We start from the raw sequence: 21,578 nt of genomic DNA, 5'->3' as shown, positions 1-21,578 counted from the left end.
CAATTTATAAATATCCACGGGCCGTGAGAATGTGCGTAGGCCTACCAGTACACCTCTCACTATGCGTACTGTACGCAGTATCTCACAGCATGCATCCCGGTACTGCACTTTGTCCGAATCTTTTAGTGGTAGGGAGTACCAGACCACACCGGGCCACTTTCACTGTTTCACCGGGGTCATCCCTATGTTCCCCGGGTCCTATGTTCCCCGGGTCCTATGTTCCCCGTTTTTGTGGGACCGGGGAACATAGAACCCTTTCTATGAAAAAGGGTCCTATGTTCCCCGCTTTTCCCAAATATGTATGTTACCCGCTATGTTCCCTGGTCCGATGTGTCTCCCGAAATGCCAAAAACAGCCTACCTCATATGATCGCGTGATTCAATCAAAAGACAACACTCTCCATAACATTTGGAAAGGGCCTGCCGACTAGGTCATTTTTTTCCCACCATCATTTTTGAGTTCTGTCTCGGGGATTACCAGGCCTTTTTTAAATATTATGTAAGTGTTGTCTGCGCCTTCATCCCTATTACGACATGCCTCTATGGGGCGGAGCACATGAGCGGGCCTTTAAACCCAATAAAGCTTGACATTGTATGCTTTAACATAGCCTACATGCCCGCAACAGCGGGGCTTACAAGCATTAACACATGTAGGCTAAGAGGAGAAAAATACTATTTCTTAGAATAATAATGTTTACTTGCAGCAGGGTAACATATGATTTAATGTCCGCCCCGACTCAGGTGTCTGGATCTTTTGTCTCTCCCTGCGCTGCAGGAGAAAACGTTTTTTCGACCGCAGTAAATTATAACTTTAAAATTAAATTAAATTAAAAAGAAATCCCATAGTGGCATGTCGTAATAGGGATGAAGGTGCAGACAACACTCACATAATATTTAAAAAAGGCCTGGTAATCCCCGAGACAGAACTCAGAAATGATGGTGGGGAAAAAAATTACCTAGTCGGCAGACCCTTTCCAAATGTTACGGAGAGTGTTGTCTGCGCCCATATGCATTGATTGAATCACGCGATCATATGAGGTAGGCTGTTTTTGGCATTTCGGGAGAAACATCGGACCAGGGAACATAGCGGGGAACATAGGACCCTATTTGGGAAAAGCGGTGTTGTGCTCGTAGGAGCTGGTTTGGTTATGAAATATGATTATTAATAATTATGAATTATTAATATTCATAAATGTATTAGATTTGACAGAAAATATTGTATTCTCTGTAAGATTCGGGGCACCAGCGTGGATAGGCCACACACCTGTCTAAAAGTCAAGTTATGACTATTTTAGACACCAAACCAAATTGTCATATCAGTCTCATAATGATATAATGTACATTGTACAGTTAATTGAAGGGTCAAAGTCTGTAAGCTTCTGTCACAGATTTCCACAGATAAAATACCTCATGAATAATAACCAAGATTCATAGAATTATGTAATAAAGAGATTTAATCAATCACAATATCAATGGACATTAACATAATGATTAAAATATCATTTCATCACATTTATTCTACGACTAATAATCTACCACATCTATAGCTAATAACTAATATGAATAAACATTATATCAATTGTGTGTATGTGTGCGTGTGTGTGTGTGTGCAGCAGTGTTGGGCAAGTTACTTTCAAAATGTAATATACTACATATTACTAGTTACTTTCATTTGAAAGTAATAAGTTACTTTACAATATTACTTTCTGTGTAGAGTAACTCATTACTTATTACACTACTTTTGCATTACTTTCACCAAAATAACAGCAGCAGCAGAATGACATTGGAACCATACCTGAAAAATAATTTCAACCACCTTGAAATCAGTGTAAACAGTCCAAAATTCTAAATGTTATTATTTTCCTTTATAGAGAGCCGCAGGGATGACGTATTTTTGTAGGCAGAATGCGGAAGTCCCGAACTTCCTGGTTCTACACTGTTTCTGTCTATGGGATTTTTTAATGGGTTTTTGCCGCGATGCTTCAAATACGGTCTCTGGGCAACGCAAGATTAATCAAACGCGAACCAGAGATAATCTTCACACATAAGGACCACTTTCAAGATTCAAGATTCAAGATTTTTATTGTCACTCCATGGTACAAGTATCACGTGTGAAATTCTTGTGCTGTGGACTCTGTTTACAACATAGTACAAATATAACAGGGCATATGAGTGCAAAAATAACAAGAGACACAACAAGCAATAAGGCAGTATAGTGATAAGACAAGTCAGAGACAGTGGCATATTCACGTCTGCACATAGCATACTTTAGACGTGCTTAAACATTTTAAATTCTGCGTATTTGACATACAGATGCAAATAACATATTCCTTATTAAACATACAATTAAACTCTGCATTTTAAATTCGGCGTATTTGACATACAGGTGCAAGTAGCATAGGCCTATTCCTTATTAAACATACAATTAAACGTTAGACATACGTAATGGTAGCAGCTACAGTACGGTACAGTGCGGCTACTACACTATTTGTGTATGTTAAGGAGTCTCGTGGCCTGCGGGAAGAAACTGTTCCTCAAGCGATTTGTGCATGCTTTCGGAACCCTGTATCTTCTCCCTGAGGGTAGCAGGGAGAACAGGCTGTTGTGGGGATGGTTTGTGTCTTTGATGATCTTCAGGGACCTCCTGAGGCACCGCTGTTTATACAGTTAATGCAGATCTGGCAACTCACATTCTGTTACGTACTGTGCCGTGCGTCTCACTCTCCGTAGCGCCCTGCGGTCCATGGTGGTACAGTTCCCCGTGAAGCCGCCAGTCAGCAGGCTTTCAATGGTGCCTCTGTAGAAGTCCCTGAGGATTTCTTTCCTTAGCCCAAATTTCTTCAGGCGCTTGAGTCCGTGTATTCGCTGTTGGGCCTTTTTGACGACAGTGGTGGTGTGGCCGGCCCAAGTCAGGTCCTGGTGGATATTGACTCCCAGGTATACTTGAAGCTGTCCACCCTTTCCACCACTGTGCCGTTGATGGTGATTAAGGGGTGTGCGCCCCCCCCCCCCCCCCCCCCTCCTGTAGTCTACAATGATCTCCTTGGTCTTGGAGACGTTCAGAGAGAGGTGGTTGTCCTGGCACCATTGTTCCAGGGCCCCCACCTCCTCTCTGTAGGCCGTCTCGTCGCTCCCCGAGATCAGCCCCACGACTGCTGTGTCGTCTGCAAACTTCACAATGGTGTTAGAGGTTTGAGTCGCCACGCAGTCGTGGGTGTAGAGGTCATACCAGAAGGGGCTGGAGAGGTGGCGGGGAGAGGAGGGCAGTGGGGAGGGGGGGTGGTGGGGGAGGAGAGGAGGAGGGGGTGGTGGGGGGGGGTGATGGGGGGAGGAGAGGAGGAGAGGGGGGGGGGTATGGGGGGGAGGAGAGGGGTGGGAGAGGAGGGGGGGAGGAGGGGAGGCGCTCTGGCAGAGGGGTCGAACCTGGCGTAGAACGCGTTGAGTTCGTCTGGCAGGGTGGGTGACTCGTTGTTGTTTTGCTGTTTTACCCCTTTGAAGTCAGTGGCAGCATGGAGGCCTCTCCACAGGTGTCTGGGGTTGTTGGAGTCCAGTTTTGCCTCCAACTGCCTTCATGAGTTTTGAAGCGTAAATGCGAGCCCTAGAAGTAAAATGCTCGAGCTGAGCTAATCCAGAACTACACACTGTCGCATAGGCTTCCACGTCACGTCAGCACACAACCTGGACTGTTGTTGATGTGTGCACTGATTACCCCGGGCTGAACGGGGCTGAACCAGGTGAGGGAAAGAGAATTTCCGTGTTCGCCCTTTGAAGTGGTGACGTTATTGACATATATATCCCCATCGACTCAAAAGTGTAGTCTCATTTAGCCGTTTGCTAGCTAGCCGTCCTTTTAACGGCAAGTAAAAGCTTCAAAACTCGTAAAAGTGGTCCTCCTGTGTGAAGATGATGTTACTAAACACTGGTTCGCGTTTGATTAAGCCAGCGTTGCCCAGAGAGATTATTAGAAGCATCGCGCCAAAAACCCATTCAAAACTCCCATAGGTGAAAACTGTGAAGAACCAGGGCTGTTAGCATCGATGATTTCCGGACTCGTTACTGCGGCTCTCTATTGTCATCTATAGTGGTTATTTGCATAAAAACACAGTTTGATTAGGAAATGATTGTATCTTTTTGAAATATGTGCTTTGATTTAATCAAATGTGTAACAAATTTACCACGAGAGGAAGGGGGTTGTGGCCACATTTACCACTGGTACAGGGTTGTGGCACGAGGTGAAGCCGAGCGATGTCGGGGGCTGACGTGCAGTTCTCTCTGTTGGTGGAGTCGAGGGAGTGCTGCGCTCTGTGGCTGGGTGCCACGGTGTGTCTTTCTGCAGCAGTTGGTTGGCTCTGCTGCGGTGCGTTCTTGTTGGCGGTTCTGCGGTCCAGCAGGGCTTCTCTGGGCGAGGAGAGCGGCTGCTCTACGCGCGAGTTTGAAAGCACAGGAAGGGCTTTTCCTTGCGACTTATAACAACTAACTGACTTGAACTAAACTGAGATTAAGTGAAGCTATCTCAGTTACGCAGGCTATTTCCTGGACCTAGAGACTCACGGCCTCTATCTCTGCCTCTGATGCTGGTTGTTGGGCTTGAGTTCCTCCTTAGGCCTGGTCGCCTGCAGGCCTCGGTGGTGGCAGCAAGGCAGAGATGGGGGGGGGGGGGGGGGAGGTACTGGGTTCCTGGCTCATCCTCCCCCTTCAAGACATTCTGCAAGACTGCATGCAAAGCGTACTTGAGACTCAAAGTTAAGACTGTTTTCCAACAGTTTTGTTACTGTAGGGTGGAAATCACGAAGGGTTCTCATTGGCCTCTCATGTGGGGTGACCAGACGTCCCCGATTTTCGGGGACAGTCCCCGATTTCGGTGGTCTGTCCCCGGCTGGAGCTGTCCCCGAAAATGTCCCCGATTTTGGCCACAAAATCAAATAATAATACTGGCAAGAAACTCGATAACAGAGCATTTGTGGCACCACAAAAGCCTGTCATTGTGCACGTTGTGCAAAGTGCTGCCTGTGTGTGACAGAGTAGATCACAGAGTAGATGTCCTCCCTCTGCCCGTGCCGTGGTTTTCCCAGGACCCAGCCGCACGCAACTGAAGCCCCAGAGGTGGCGAACGAGAGGCGGAGTCTGCTTGCTGCTTTTGCTACCGTCCTTGTTTACCGGACCCCATTCAGCGGGTTATCCATCCCAGTTGTTTTGAATAGTTAAAAGTACAGTAAAACTATCTGGTAAGTAAGTGCAGTAACTAACTCAAAACGTTTTTGCAGAGAAGTCAGTAACGTTTTTATGTACACCAAACTCCATTGAAAAAAATGACAATTTTTAACATGATTGGCGATGGATCATTGTTATCTAGTCATTAGCCTACTGTTCCCTAAATTGGCCTTCAGCCATCAAAACTTTGATAACCCCTGGTTTAAATTAAACACAATAGGTCATATTTATCTCTAGATTACAATTTTAATCATTAAAATTGCCTTTTAGTATTAACATGATTTTTTTAATTATTTTGTCAGCATTTAATATTAAATTAGCAGTTAATATGGTCATGTGGCCATTGAATACTTGAAACTGGTGAGCGACACTCAAGGAAAGTGTTTACTGAGGTAATAAATCACTACTGTAATGTTTTTGTTTTGTGTAAATAAATTATCCACCAGTTGGTGAGGTCAAAGAGAGAAGTTGTCCCTCTCTTCCTGCCACTCTACACAATACACCAGTAGCCTATTTCCCATGAATTACCTAGGCTGTCTAATTTGTGGTAAATTGTGCCAGATAACTAGTAACCATTGTAAACTGCTTCTTTTTCAATTGTTTCAAAATCACAAAGTTCTTCATAGATCTAGCCTCTTACTTTTGCTCTCAAAGTGCACCAGATTTATGCATTTTACTGTAAAATGTACACAATTTTCTAAAAGCCAGGGGGGCACAGCCCCCCCAGGGCCCCCCTAGCGGACCAGAAAATGTCCCCGATTTTCATTTGAGAAATCTGGTCACCTTACTCTCATGTGTCTTTTGGTGATGGTTATGGCCAATGGTTGCTCTGTGAGCTGGGGTGGGCTCACCCACTATCGAGTTTGAGTTCAAGGGGTGTTCTCCTTTGTTTACCTTTCGGCTGTGGGGAGCAATTGTCTTTGATTAGGTTTAGAGATAAAACAATGGCCGAATCCCTTTGAATCCCTTTGAGCCTCCAGCTGTGCTTCTATCTGTAGGGTGTGACCTAGCTGACCAAATGGTCGGGTGTTTGGAATGGAAGGGGGGGGGGGGGGGGGGGGGGGTGCGGTGAGACCTAGCCCTCATTGTCTTTACCCCGAATGTGAGGTTACATTCAAATATATAGGTTCCATACACTGAAATGTCTTACATTCAAATATATAAGTAATACAGTACAGTCCATAATGTGTGCATCCCAACAGCGGGGAACATAGGACCCTTTTTCATAGAAAGGGTTCTATGTTCCCCGGTCCCACAAAAACGGGGAACATAGGACCCGGGGAATATAGGACCCGGGGAACATAGGTACGCTCCCGTTTCACCTATGGTACCAACATCAAAACAAAGAAAATGAAACCTCCCGAGGACTCACCAACCACAAGCTGAACAACAGACTCCTTCATTCGGCTGTTTGGATTAGGTAACTTTGGGATGAAGCACCTGTATGTCCCTTGGTCGGCGGGTGTCACGTTGTTTAGCTGGAGTGATATGTCGCCGTGTTTAAGACCATCTCTGGACAGGACTGTGCGTCCAGAGTACAGAGGGTTCTTCATGGCCAGCATCTCGCGTCGGTGTCTGTACCGGTACACGTATTTGGCTGACAGGTCGCGTCTCGTCCACTCCACCGTCAGATCCTCCACGTTCAGCTGAGGCTCCAGCCAGCACAGCAGGATGACATCATCACCAACAACGGCCTCTATTGGCTGGGGTGGACCAATCACTTCAAACTGACCTGGGAAAAGTGGGATCAAAAGAGACAGATAATCTACTTGACTCTATGTAGAAACAGCATAGTTGTAGCATAGACCCTTTTCACAGCAACCGTTTTGACTTGGTAAAGCAGGAAGTAAAGCAGGTGGAGCAGCAACACGTAAACATCATTAATGTGATTGGTTACACCTCCTTGCTGTGAAATGGGTCTATAGACTGATAAATCAGGCCAATTTTGACAATCTTAAAAAACATTCTCTCTAATATGGAGGCCCTGAACCTGGGGAGGATGATTAGAGCCACGTGATTTCATTTGTATGTTGTATTGCAGCTCTCAAATTAATCTCAGAATTCTGAGATTAAAGTCACAATTCCAATTTGGGAGTGAGAATGTGTTGTGCTACAAATCAAGTTAAGTGAAAAACAATTTCAATCAAGAAGGGCTCCATAATTAGGGCTGCAACTAACGATTATTTTAACTAGCAGGGATGATGTATTTTTGTAGGCTTTATCCAGGAATCGCCACCATTTTGGTTCGTAAGAGGAAAAGTGAATGGGGGTTTAGAATGTGGATTTCACTTAAATGCATAAAAAAGGTCTGTGGTTAACACAAGTTTATGGGAACGTGAATTTGGGTTCAGCAGGATAATCTTCACAACTTGTATGACTTGTGTTTTCTCAAAAGTCATAAAAGTTATTTCGCTCTCAGCTAATTTTTTTAAATTTTATTAAATTTTATTATTTTAATTTTACTGTTATCTTGCTCGTCACTAAGTGTGCCCGACTGGCTGCTATGACATGACTTTAGACCTGTTACGAATTCAGTGGGGGTGGGGTCTTTTGTAATATTCAGGTTAAAACCTGAAGCTCAGACCATGTCTGTGTCTTTGATAAATAATTATATTGTAGCAATCCTGGGTCTGGGTGGATAAAGCAAGCATAGTAGCGTACGAAGGAGTTTTCCTCATCCATTTTTCCATAGACATTTCGTAAAATGTTTACAAAAATAGTTTTACCTGGTCAAACCAAGCGATTCATCTATAGCAGGGGTGCCCAAATTCTTTCCCATGAAGGGCCAAAACTCAATCTGGGTGGAGGGCCGAGGGCCAAAAATAAATGTTGTGGAATTACATTAAAATGTATTGTTTTATAGAAAAAATTAACATTCTAAATCTAAAATAACATTTCAATATAGAGCGAAGCTCTTAGGGGGGCCCCCCATCCCAAAAAAAATGTTTTTGATTAAGGCCGGCTGCAATTTTTTTTTTTGCCTTTTTTGCATGTTTGAATCTGTTTTAGCCATATTCAGTGGAATATCTCATTTTAAACACACCAATGTTATTGTCTATTGATTGAATTGCTCTCACACTCAGGCCTGGCCTGGCCTGGCCTGGCATGCAAAAAAAAAAAAAAAAAAAAAAAAACTTGGCCCGCGGGCCCCAAATTGGGCACCACTGATCTATAGAATCAGGAGAGACCATATCAGGGGGAATGGTCAGATAAATGTTATATGACCTCTCCAGATTCTAAAGCTGAATTGAATGAATGAATAATATCTATATATATATATATATATATATATATATATATATATATATATATATAGATATTATTCATTCATTCAATTCAGCTTTACAATTTACTCATTTACTCCACACTTTTTAGTTTAGTTTAGTATTAGTTTTTATTTCTATTTCTATTTCAGTTAACTGAAATGTCTTTCACATAGATAGGCCCAGGGCTGTAGTGGTGGCTAAACGCACGTAAACGGCGTTTACGTACCTTTTTCAATGCTCTGCAGCATTTAGGCACCTTTTAAGATCGTTTACTCACATGTTTAAATCGTTTATGCACACTTATTATTGCACGAGTTTTAACACGTTCGCGTAAACTCCGTTGATGCGGAGACCACGCCAAGCACGTCACACACCAAAAGAGAAGAAAAAAGATTACACATGGGCATGGCACTGACCAGGATCTCCGCGAACCGTAGCCTATTTTTGTGGAGCGCTCCGCGGGAAAGGTACACGGCCCCGGTCACGTTGGTGCCTTTATCGAGCTGTGCTTGCCTGCCCAGACAGCGCTCCCTTCAAACAACTTAACGGTGCCAATGTGCCAGCGATGCGCAATGCGCATTTGGAGAGCTGAACATAGGTAAGGTTGGTTAAAAATGTGTGTCCGGAGTGGGGAAAATCATATAGGCTCACCGTTTTACAACTGAAGAGTGAATCACTGGTGTAAGAAACATGATTGATTTCCCTCTGATCAAGTAAAGTTTGTAACATTAGGTGCGTGCGAGTCGACTTGAATAGTCCAGGTGCTACTGTATAAAGCCAATATAATACGACCATGTTGAAAACTATCTAGAAACATACTGGTGTTTGTTGTGCCGAGATCTGTATAAATAAATATTGGCTGACTAAAATTTAGTGGCCAGAGTGGCAGAACCACTTTTATTTCCATGTACAGTATGTTGTCTACCTATCCTTGCCCAATGTGTTTGTGGACAGTTTGAATTATATATTGGTATTCAAGAATCACAGATTCAATCTGTCTACATACTTTTAGCTATAAAGCTGAAGCTGACAATCACAGGTACAGTGTGTGTGAGAGAGAGAACTATATTACTCTTCAAACTGTATATACTGGGTTCATACAAGGTCCTTTAAAGTAGGCTACATACTGTATAATTTAACTTTTCATACCTGGAGAAATTCAACAAATGTTCAATAAATACATTTTATATTGATTGTTTAGGCCTAATTATTTGTAAAGTCACAACACATTAGAGATGTGTGTAGTTCATTTTGCTCTCAAATGCACCAGGTTAATGAATTTTACTTTAAAATGTAAAAAAAAAATCTTCCGGGGGAGAATCCCCCCGGACCCCCCTTGAGGGGCAAGGCCCATCCCATAGCCAGCTACTTTTTCTATCTGGCTGGCTACTCAGAAATGTGGGGGAACCCCCTGATATACCTTATAGGGCTATATGATTCAGATTAAGTTGTTCTATATACTCTCATATATTGTCTTGTATATCGGTCACGGAAGCTTATTTATCCGCCGTTATAACACTGCCGGTGCCGCGTGAGAAAGCTGCCTCGAGTCAAAAGTATAGTTTACCCACCTTTTTTTTTACCACTACAGCACTGGATAGGCCTATAGTTTTAGTTTAGTTAACGACAACCCTGGTTTGAAGAAAGCATGGCTGCAAAAAATGTGTCTGTATGGTAGATCAGAGAGAGAAGCCCATGTGTGGACCACACCAGGCTCAAAGCTGCACAGCTTGGCAGGGGCTGCCCAGCCCATAGGTGTGAAAGACTGTGCGGAATTGTTACAGTGGGCTCTATCGTTGCATCGGCCTATGAACTGCGCCCAACGCCAGACGCAGCCCAGAGTAGTGGGCGTGGACCAGCGCACTCGAGATTTTGGTATCGGCGCTACACGCAGCCTTAAGCATTACAACCACGCCTTTTAAGCGTAAAATTATGCACTGTCTGCTCATTGGAGAAGTGCAGTAAACCAGTCCCCAGCTTCCCTTTTAAGCTCCAATTCCACGGAGCGATCCAGTCCGGTCAAAGCCAAGCGCTCTGCTCCCCCCTCCCTTTCATCCCCAAGCGCTCTGCTCCCCCCCTCGCTTTCATCCCCCTCTGTCTGTCTCTATATATAGGCTATTATTCCATATTATTATGCTTCTCAAACCAATCTAACTGCAGTTTAAATACTGCAAGCATGTGAATACGCTACACTATAGCAAGATCAAAGTGAAAAGAATGTTCTAAACGCATCGGCTAGAAAAAAATAGCGTATCCCTATGATGAGATTAGATTGGTGAAAGTTTGTCCAGAATGATATCGTTTTCTCTCCCCTGCTGCACAGGTAGGATGATGCACATAAATATAGCCTACATTATGTAAAGTCATTGCAGAAATGTGTTTTTATTGTAAAACTAAATGTGAAGTAGGGCCAATTTATTTAGCAGACATCACAGTATAGCACATGACAGTAGAACTGCGTTACGCTGTCACTTATCTAAATCACGTTAAATCGACGAGGGATATATATAGGCCCAGGATGACATATATGTTTCACATAGGGTTGTGTTTGGATTTCGTGATTTTATTTTGTCCAATATTGAAATGTTCTACAATTGCATGTTGTGGTAACATTACACATTATTTAGATCTATTTCGATGTACCTTTCTATCTATTTAGGCTAATTTGGATGCGATTTATTATCGAAATGTATTAGCCCAATGCATGCTGGGAGATTTCACGTGTGGCTGTTGCAGGGAAGCCAGGCAGTGAATGTTTGGCCAGAATGATCTCGTTTTCTCTCGCCTTCACTGCACAGGTAGGATGATGCAACAGCCTCTGAATGCCACGGGCTCAAAACTGTCATGTTAGAGAAAACTGTCATGTTGTTATACTATGTACAGTATAACAACTTCTTTTTTCTGAGAGAGAGAGAGAACCGGCAAACTTTTTTTCAAGCAGTCGTATTGTGCCTGTCAGACTGATGAGCAAGAGAGAGGGAGTGACACAGAGAGAAGGGGAACAGAGGAGAGGCAGAGGAGTGCTCCGCGCAACCGGTGACTGAATAGGCCTGGTTTTCAAAAGCGCAAAGTGCTAAATTAACGCCAGGAGGGAAGATATCATTAGGCCGGTATTTAAGGCCGAAACGCCCATTCTGGCCTATTCTGCCACTACGCCACGCCTATTTCGCGTAAAGCGCATTTTGGGGTGTAAAGCCATGTTGCTATCTTCCCGAGGCAGGCGCAAGGCGCGTTTTTTTGCGTTTAAGGCCAGTTTCTGCGCCTAAGGCCTGTGGGAAAATAGAGCCCATAGACTCCTGACAAAGCAGAGACATGAGCAGCGCATGTTGCTGGTTTGACAGCGGAGGAGGAGGTCTGCAGCCACACCCCCTCAAGAACTGTGCAGACAAGTCCGTTAGCAGACTGTCAAAACTTAACTCAAAGCTAACATTACCAATGGGGCTAACGTAGCCTTATCAAAAGGCTTGTTTGAGATGACTAGTGTTACCTGCTTCCTAACAGCGCCTGCTGTTCACGGGCTCAACAGGCCTCAACGGTTTAGGGCGGTGATGACGATATCAGGCAGCTACAGTACGTGACATCCTTCTGCTGTTGCTGCACAGCTGGACACAGGCGATGGGGAATTCTGGGCGATTGACGGGGCCCGGTGTTGCCTGGAGAGCGATGGATGATCCCTGGTGCGGGAATGCCCCCAACACTGGCCACACGCTGGACGGCCGGTGTGATCGAGCCGATTTGCTGGTGGATGCTAATGCGGAAGTGCTCTGGATTCTGCACGCTGGACTGACGATGGGCCGCTGGAAGCCATGGAGCCCCAGTGAAGAAAATAATGCGCTGGTGCAAGCTGGACAAAATGGGGCTGCTCGAACTTTGTCTTGAGACTGATGTTGACTTGATGATGGACAGGCTTTGAAGGGGGAACGCTCTGCACGGAAGCGAGGCCTACGCGGGAGCTGATGAAGGCTGTTTGGTTGAGCCTATTTACTCCGTAAGCGAGACAACTGCTCCAGTGATGATGAACAGCAGCTGAGGATGATAGCACAAATGTGAGTAATGACGTAGTAGCAAGGGCTCTATATACCACCACCACCGCTTAGGTGATTGGCTCAGCAGATCAGGAGAGACAGATGTCCTTAGCTGATTGGATATTGGGAAATGGAGAAGGGGCAGTTGTGATGTCACTAGTGATGTCACTCGAGCAATTGTGATGTCACCAGTGATGTCACTCGAGCAATTCTGATGTCATCAGTGATGTCACTCAAGCAATTGTGATGTCATCAGTGATGTCACGAAGGAGTTACACACCCTGAATGACGAGGGGCATGTACGCATGGGGTGCTCTAAACTATGCTGTAGAGGTTGGTCTTCCATGATTGAAATTCAGTCAAAGACCACACTAAATAGGTCTAGAAAAATAATTCTGTTTTCAGGTGTTTTGAGAGGGGGGTGTCAATCTTGTGTGGGACCCTCACAACTTGGCTTTCACTTTGACAAAACATGTTGAAGAGGCTGTCTGAGACGGCCAAGTCATTAAAAAGACTAAAACATATTATCGATCCTAACCCCTACATAAAAAATTATATTCAATAATAATAATCGGACAGCTCACCTGATGGGAAAAACAAACACATGAACAGGTCACTGACGACGTTGCTTCAATTCAAAGTATACATAGACGTCACACGAAAGAATAACATGAAGCTGTGTCACCAAACAGGAATACAGGGAAAAATAAAATATGTTTTTAATAGTATGCTGCATCCAGTAGAAACTGATGGAGTTAAAACCATTGTCTCACCTTCAGTGTGCATCTCTTCTTTTTGACGTGGATCTGCTGGCTGCTGCGGCTTCTCCGTCGTCCCTTTGTTATTAGAGTTTTCTGGTAATTGCTCTGGAAAAGGAGAGGATTTTTGACTTATTAATATGAATAGTGCCATAGCAAAGATATTTTCTGTTGAGGTAACACAAGTAGCTGAGTAAACAAACAATCCTCTGTGATTTAGAGATGTTGCATGAAGAGCTAATTTTCAATATCATTTGAACTTATGGGTGTAGAAAATATTGATACACTTGAATATTGTGATATTGTATCAATTCTCAAAAGCAACACAAATATATCTGTGGCAGTGGTTCATTATGTGTGGTTTTTAAACCCAGGGTGCTATAATAACAGTGTTATCTTTGAACTTATGGGTGTAGAAAATATTGATACACTTGAATATTGTGATATTATATTTTGTGATACTGTATCATTTCTCAAAAGCAAAAAAATATATCTGTGGCAGTGGTGGTATAACAGTGTTGCATCATCAGCCATTTGACTCTTCCACTCCGTAACGTAACAACTTGTTTTACTCTGATGTTATGCATAGTGGGGTGGTTCTGTATACTATGACAGTTTTCCGAAAAGAAAAGAAAACATTTTCAGAAAATGAGATTCAAACAAATCGCAATATACCTCCTTGCTTAGCTTTCACAGTATCGCAATATATCCTAATATATTTAAGCAATATAGCATGAGAGCAAGTGTGTTGTGATGAATATATCACGCTGATAAGCTGTTATCCCACGAGGCCGCAGGCCGAGTGGGATAACAGCTTATCAGCGGGATATATTTCACAACACACGCTGCTCGAGTGCTATATTGCTTTTATAAAACGGTTTCCAAGTATAATAATATAATAATAATAATACTATAAGTCCGACTGGCATGGTTTTTCTTTAAGAGTCAGTTGAAACACTACTGTAAGGCGGGACCTCTAGCAAGAAGATAGACGTGCGGGTGATTTGATTGGATCGTTCTGGAGACTGAAGTCGACATTGGCCAATCCTGGCGCTTGCTGAGAGCAAAGCCCGACCAGGGGCCGGTTGCACCAATGGCGGCGATTGAGCCAGAAAGACAGTCTGAATGAAATTGAATGTAACGTTCCCAATTCTATGTATTAACTTCTAAAAAACTAACGGCAACATTTTGGAAGGCTAAGCCACACAACTAGTTAGTTATAATCTAACGTCGTGCTTTCAAAGACAGCGAACTGGCGGTGTTACGACGAACACGGCTCAATTGACCGCAGTTACGATGATGACGGTCAAAAAGGTCTCCGCGGAGATCTCTGTTACAGGCAGTTAAGACCAGTGTAAGACCAGTTGGTGCAACCGGCCCCAGAGCCGTATGCCGACACCAAGTAACGTACTTTTAGTAAGAGAGTTGCGCCATCATGCGTCCATAATGACTCATTGTACAAAGACTTGAAGGACTAGTGACCCTCCATACAGCAGATCAGGAGAAAGCTGTTTGGCTCGAGCAGCGCTGCCATTTAGTAAGAGAGTTGCCATGGTAACCAATAACCCATGGCCATGGGTTATTGAACTCGGTTACTGGAATTATACAATGGCTGTGAACCAATCAAATTGCTTGATTTGAGGTACCCATTTTATAATGAATCTTAACCCTTCTATCTTGATACGTATCGTATCGCCAATACACGGCCCAATTTGAAATGTAACAAAAATCACATGAGGTGCTTGGGTCTCTATTCCTTTTGCTCTCGCCCCTTAAATTATTTGTGCATGGCCCTCCTTGGTCTTTGACACTGTAGTCTCTCCCAGACTCAAATATTACATTGAATCGCTGCACAGATAGAGCACCGCAGGGATGACGTATTTTTGTAGGCTTAATCAGAAATCGCCGCCATCTTGGTTCGTTGAGGGAAAAGTCTATGGCGTTTTAGAATGGGGATTTCACTTAAATGCATAAAATAAGGTCTGTGGTTAACAAAAGTTTATGAGAGTGCGAATTTGGGTTCAGCAGGATAATCTTCATGAACGTTAATCACTCTTATGCCTTTTGAAGCGTTTTCTAAGAAACGCTTAAAAAAAAGTCATAAAGGTTATTCACGTTTGTGAAGATTATCCTGCTGAAACCAAATTTGCGTTCCCATAAACTTTTGTTAACCACAGACCTTATTTTATGCATTTAAGTGAAATCCCCATTCTAAAAGTCCATTCACTTTTCTCTTGAAGAACCCGGAAGTATACTTCCAGACGCATTCCTGCGGTTCGCTATTAGTCTGTGCCACTTCACAGGCCCCGCTGCTGTTTTGAAGGCGGGTCTAGAGGGCAAAATTGAATGACTGAGAGAGTGATTCATTTTCAAAAGTCAACAGTGCGCCTGATCGCCAACGTCATTACTGATTGGTGGATTTTGGGGCAAATAATCACTGGCCAGGACTCCGACAGCAGTTTGGAGCTACAAGTATCCCAGACCCAGAGAGCTCTGCAGCATGCAGTACTGAAGTGTATCAGACCCAGAGAGAGATCTGCAGCATGCAGTACTGAAGTGTATCAGCATAAGAACTCTCATGGGTCTGGCGCTGCCTGAGACTATGACACTGTGATCCTTGACAAACAGAAAAACACCTGCGCCACAACAACACAGGGTTCATACTAGAGGTCGACCGATTAATCGGCCGGCCGATTAATTGGGGCCGATTATTGGCATTTTTAATTAATCGGCATCGGCCTGCAAAAAAAAAAAAAAAAAAATTGGGCAGGCCAGGCCAGGCCAGGCCAGGCCACCGGGCATTTGTCCAACGTGCCCGATTATGCAGTCCGCCACTGAATGTGAGTCTTCTCATGCACCCATGAGCCTACTGTAACGTTACGTTTCCTCAGTCACCACCATCTTCTGCAAACACACTTCTCCCATCAAATGACAGCAAATCTAAACAGTTACATTATTATTATTATTATTATTGTTAATGTATAGAACAGTGCATGAATGAGTTCTCTGACATACTGCTCTCTCGCTATAGCCTACCAGTCACTACTGAAATCTATACCGCATAACCCAATGTATTTTTCTATTTAATAAAAAGAATAATCAAAAACATGTTACTGTAGGCTACTGGCTAAGATAACATCTTATATTAGATGTAGGCCTACAGTATAATGTTATATTCGATTTTCAATGTGCATGAATGGATAATGGAAATCTAGGCTACTAGATTTCTTAAAAAAAAAATACCAACAGAAGAATATTGCACATTTTTTGGGGGCGCTACCCACACGTTTAGCTGTGTGTTTCTCATTCCACGAATGCACAATCCTTACAAGTTGTACCCCGTTGTAAAGGTGACTAATCAGGCTTTCCAACTATATAAAATACAATACCAATTGGTATTATTAAAGGGGAGAAATAATCGAGCAAAATAACGTTTCCAAACTTTTTTTGAGGAGTTTATTTTAATCGTATTTTATCGAATGAAAAAAATAATAATCGGCATTATATATCGGCCATCGGCCGCCCTGCTCTCTAAAGATCGGCATCGGCATCGGCCATTGAAAAAGCAATATCGGTCGACCTCTAGTTCATACACATTTTGACCAATGGATTTCCATGACTTCCATGACTTCAAAACAAATTTCCATGACCAAACATTTTGTGAAGTCTCGGTGTATACATGAAAAAGTGAGAGAGTTACAGTACGACATTCTTTAAAATGTCACTAGCCTACACTTCACTTAGTGTAATGCAGCCTTTACAACCAGGAAAAGACAACATTTACGCCCTATTATTATTACCATATCCAACATCTAAGACCGTACATCAGGCATGTCCAAAGTCTGGCCCGGCCCACGGCTTATCTCTCAAAATATAATATATCAGTATTGATTAAGGAAGCAAGTTCAGTTTGTGTTTTTTCCCTTCACTGAACAATGACAGCACTATCATACAGTTTGTAGACAAGCACCAAGTAGGAACAACGCAGGCGGAACTAATGTTTTCACACCGTAAACAAAATCCTTAGAGTGCAATTGTATTGTGTTGTTTTTTTCTTATAATCCATATGATGCGAAAAGTAGCTGCCCCCCACGTATTTTCACATGATCAGATCTGGCCCCCATTCAAAAAGGTTTGGACAGCCTTGCCATATCTCATATCCAATATTGATATAAGATCGATATATTGCCCACCGTTAATATTGAATGCCAGAATCAACCTCCCAATGATGCAATTTGCAGAAAAACATTAGATTTCATTGATTATCGATCACTGCTTTCAACTTCTTTCTATTGTAAATGTTTTATTTTTACAACCTGATCAACCTATTAAATGAACGGCGTCATCATGACTCAATAACGTTACTTGGCAGAGGGTCGCTCGTACTGAGCACATTTCCTCATCAAACTGAGGGTGAAAAAGGTTTGCTTGTCACAAAATAACACTCGTTTGATGACTTATTTGAGTGAATGTAATTATGTCATTGATCACATTCGCTAACCTGTTGCTGTCAGAAGCAGAAGGATGTCACGTACTGTAGCTGCCTGATGTCGTCATCACTGCTGTCTGGATGTTTGTCGGCGTTTGGTCAAGCTGGACGTGTCGGCTCCCTTCGCCTCCGCACTTTTAAACATCGTTTACAGACGGGCTATGTAGTGTCCGCCCCCTTAGTGTGTCAGCAACGTAACGTAAGCAAAAAATTACTCCATATTTCACTCTCTGTGCATGTCCAAGACAAGACCGGAGAAGACCGCGTGCGCTCACAGCAGCCATGTTTGTTTGCGTGAAGCTAAGCACTGAATGAGCGCGAGAGAGGAGGGTGGGACGTGAAAGCAGAGAGCACCACTTGGAGCACTCGGCGCTGGCTGCTACACACGGCCACACGGACACACTACCCCGCTGTCACATGCGCGCAACATTACATTATTTCTTTTAAAAGCATGCAAATTATTTTTAACTCAGCATAAATGAACGTCATGAAAATATGTATTAACCAAATTTCCATGACTTTTCCAAAATTTTGTGAGATTAATTTTTTTCCCCAAAACTTTACCATGACCTGGATAATGGTATTTTAGATTTCCATGATTTTCCAGGTTTTTCCATGACTGTACGAACCCTGATAACAGCATCAAAAGAAATTAAAACTGAGGACTCACCAACCACCAGCTGCACAGCGGCCTGCTTCAGTCGGCTCTGTAACTTGGGGATGAAGCACCTGTATGTGCCTTGGTCGGCGAGAGTCACGTTATTTAGCCGGAGTGATATGTCCCCGCGTTTCAGACCATCTCTGAACAGGACGGTGCGTCCAGAGTACAGAGGGTTCTGCATTGCCAGCACCTCACGTCTGTCTCTGTACAGGTGCACGTACTCCGCCTGCGGGTCGCGTCTCGTCCACTCCACCGTCATATCCTCCACGTTCAGCTGAGGCTCCAAGCGACACAGCAGGATGACGTTATCGCCAACGGCGGCCACTATTGGCTGAGGCGAACCAATCACGTGAGGCTGATCTGGGAAAACTGGGATGAGAAGAGACAAGGATTCTACTTTACTGCACAGGTTTTCAAAGTGGGAGGCGGGCCTCCCCAGGGGGGCTCCAAACAGACATGCGGCAAAGGAGGACCATGGGTCAGATTTGAACCCGGGTCAGCCGGGTAAAGGACTAGGAGAGGAAAGTCTGAGCTCCCGTTCCGTTAAACCAAACTTGTCGAGGGGGCAGCAGATTTGTTTAGCGTTAACGTTAGCTGTTGTGGCTAGCGAATGTTAGCTGGCTAATGTTATCGGTCCAGCCAGCAGTGGGGTTAGCCCAATCCGTGTACGTATTACACAGATTTATCACTATATAATATATATATAATAATATAAGAGTATATTACTAAAACACTCATATCAATCATATTATATCAGAAGTGTTCTTTGTTTTGGTGTTTCTGGGTGAATGCAGGCACATTGTAAAGCACTTTGGATAAAAGCACTATATAAATGCAGTCCATTACATTTACCCTTTGTTTTGTGTTCACAATAGTGATGTCAGATTTGGTTAGGTCAGAGCTATGGAATATTAAATCATCCATCTTTGCTCACTACATCTGCCTTTCTTATCCCAGGTGTGTATACACTACACAGGTTAAGAACTTCTTATTTTTAAACGTGGCAGGGGGAACTTGGTATTGATTTATCATATGGGAAAGGAGTCTGTCTGTGGTACAACTCTGCTCAGTTAATAGCAGACACCGGCTGATTCAATTTAAAGTTGCCCATCGTCTTCATTATTCCAAGCATAAGTTACACAAGTTCTTCCCTTCTATCTCACCACTGTGTGACAGGTGTCAAGTGTCAGAGGGCACTCTGTCTGATGCCTTCTGGTTCTGCCCTTCACTAATGGGATTCTGGTCCAAAATATTTGATTGGTAGGCTACTCTACGGGTGACTTGCCTGGCTGGTTTCTTATGGACCCCTTGTGTTAGATCCCAGGAACAATATCTCTTACAAGCACTACTTATAAGCACCTTATGCGGCTGGTAATCACATAATATTGAATGTCAATATGTTTTGTTTTATTTTATTGTGCCTGAGCGTGTCCGTTTGTCTTCTTTGTGCATTGTTTTGAAAAAGTTTAAAATAAAATATTAAAGAAAAAAAAACTTCTAATTTTACATACAAAAATGTGAAATTATTATTGGTTATTGGACAGGAAAACCCCCCATTGAAGATCATAGGGGAACCCGGGGAATCCCCCCCCCCCCAGTTTGCAAAATTGATTGTGGGCCTTGGTCTGAGTTGTCCGGAATACAGCCTGGTCAAGCCTTTGTGGTACACGCTCTACCAGGTGAACCACTAGGACGCCCCCAGTTTCAGGGACTTTTACAGTTATAGGCTAAGGGAGGGGGTCAGCCTTTTTCCTAGCTTTGTCTGAGGGAAGGCCCGCAGTCTCACTTTGAAAACTCCTGGTTTAGACTACTGTATGTTGAAACTACATTTCTCCCAGGGTAGCTTTGATTTAGTTTCAACTACACACCGATGGTGAATTAGTTGGTAGCTTCCTACTGTAAAGCTATGCTTTCAAAATAGCTTCCCCAACACTGAGCCTACTGTTGTAGCATCTAGCAGGGATGCGAAGAGTTTTGGAGAGTATGACATGACATCAGGGATAGCGGAACGCATCTGAACTTGGGGGGGCCGGGGGGCGTGCCCACACACACACACACACGTCTGTGAACCACCATCATTGATTATTATTATTATCATCATATAAAGATTTTGGTCGTTTGAAGCCAGATTCATATAGGAATATCTCATTTTAAATTAACATTAGGATTAGACGGTTGTGATGTCAGTATTCAGTCTTAACAATCATATATTTGCTCCTTTTCTCACTCACTCCTATGTCACCACCTGCTCTCACTGCAGGGTTTGAGATTCAACTTTTTTTTTATCACCAGCCAATATGGCTGCTAGATTTTAAAGTTACGAGCCAATTAATTTCAACTAGCCAAAATGTTTTTCTTGAAATAAACCAGAATATGAGGGCGACTGGGTTTTACAGCAGGGCTATTCAACTAAATTGTTCAGGGGGCCACATTGTCAGAAACCTAAGGGACCGGGGGCCGGACCGTTCCCCGAGCCAGTACATTTGACACAATGCGCCACCATATTTTTGCAGCCGCGCTGGAACTATTATTAAGTAGGGGGTGCTGTAAGGAATGGAATCTCGGCAGCGCCGAAGAAAATTTTATGTTTTTTGGACTTTTATCCATATTTAGAAGAATATTTAATTTTAAATTAACATTAGGATTATACTGTTGTGATGTCATTATTCAGTATCTTCTCCTTTTCTATTATTAGTATTAGTATTAATATTAAATACTGAGTATCTCATGAAAAACTATTAATATTGCATCTTTTGTGTTTAGCTCCGTCTCACAGCAGGCCCGGCTCCAGAACCAAATTACAGAGGGGGCCTGCCCCTAGCTTGGGGGGGCCAAGGGGGGTCCGGGGGGATTCTCCCCCGGAAGAAGATTTTGTACATTTTAAAGTAAAATTCGTCAAACTGGTGCATTTGAGAGCAAAAGGAAGAGGCTAAATCTATGAGGAACTACACACATCTCTAATGTGTTGTGACTTTACAAATAGGCCTAAACAATTAATATTAAATGTATTTACACATTGTGCACAAATTGCATTCATTGTGACAAATTTACAATAGTTAATTAATATCCAGCCAGAATCATTGCAAATGGAGGTTCAAAGTAACAGTTAGCAATAGCATTCAGTTAATCAATGCCTAATGACAGCCAGATTCCGTTTTAAACTTTAAAA

The 21,578-nt window shown here is 43.2% G+C and overlaps 1 pseudogene across 1 annotated transcript in view; it reads right to left on the bottom strand.

Annotated features, from left to right (window-relative positions):
• LOC310779446 overlaps positions 1 to 21,578 on the bottom strand; it is a 66,242-nt pseudogene that overhangs the window by 43,789 nt on the left and 875 nt on the right. Inside the window, exons 2-6 of the transcript in view lie at positions 18,419 to 18,778; positions 13,275 to 13,367; positions 12,046 to 12,273; positions 6,583 to 6,942; positions 4,260 to 4,419 (exon numbers count right to left, since the gene is read on the bottom strand). The product of the transcript in view is annotated as an uncharacterized misc_RNA (transcript). The remainder of the gene's footprint in view (positions 1 to 4,259; positions 4,420 to 6,582; positions 6,943 to 12,045; positions 12,274 to 13,274; positions 13,368 to 18,418; positions 18,779 to 21,578) is intronic.

The sequence above is a fragment of the Poromitra crassiceps genome (genome assembly GCF_964638095.1).
Source record: "Poromitra crassiceps genome assembly, chromosome: 7".
NCBI classification, from domain to species: Eukaryota; Metazoa; Chordata; class Actinopteri; order Beryciformes; family Melamphaidae; genus Poromitra; species Poromitra crassiceps.
Note: the sequence above shows the minus strand (reverse complement) of the source record. Positions and strands in the feature narration are given on the sequence as shown.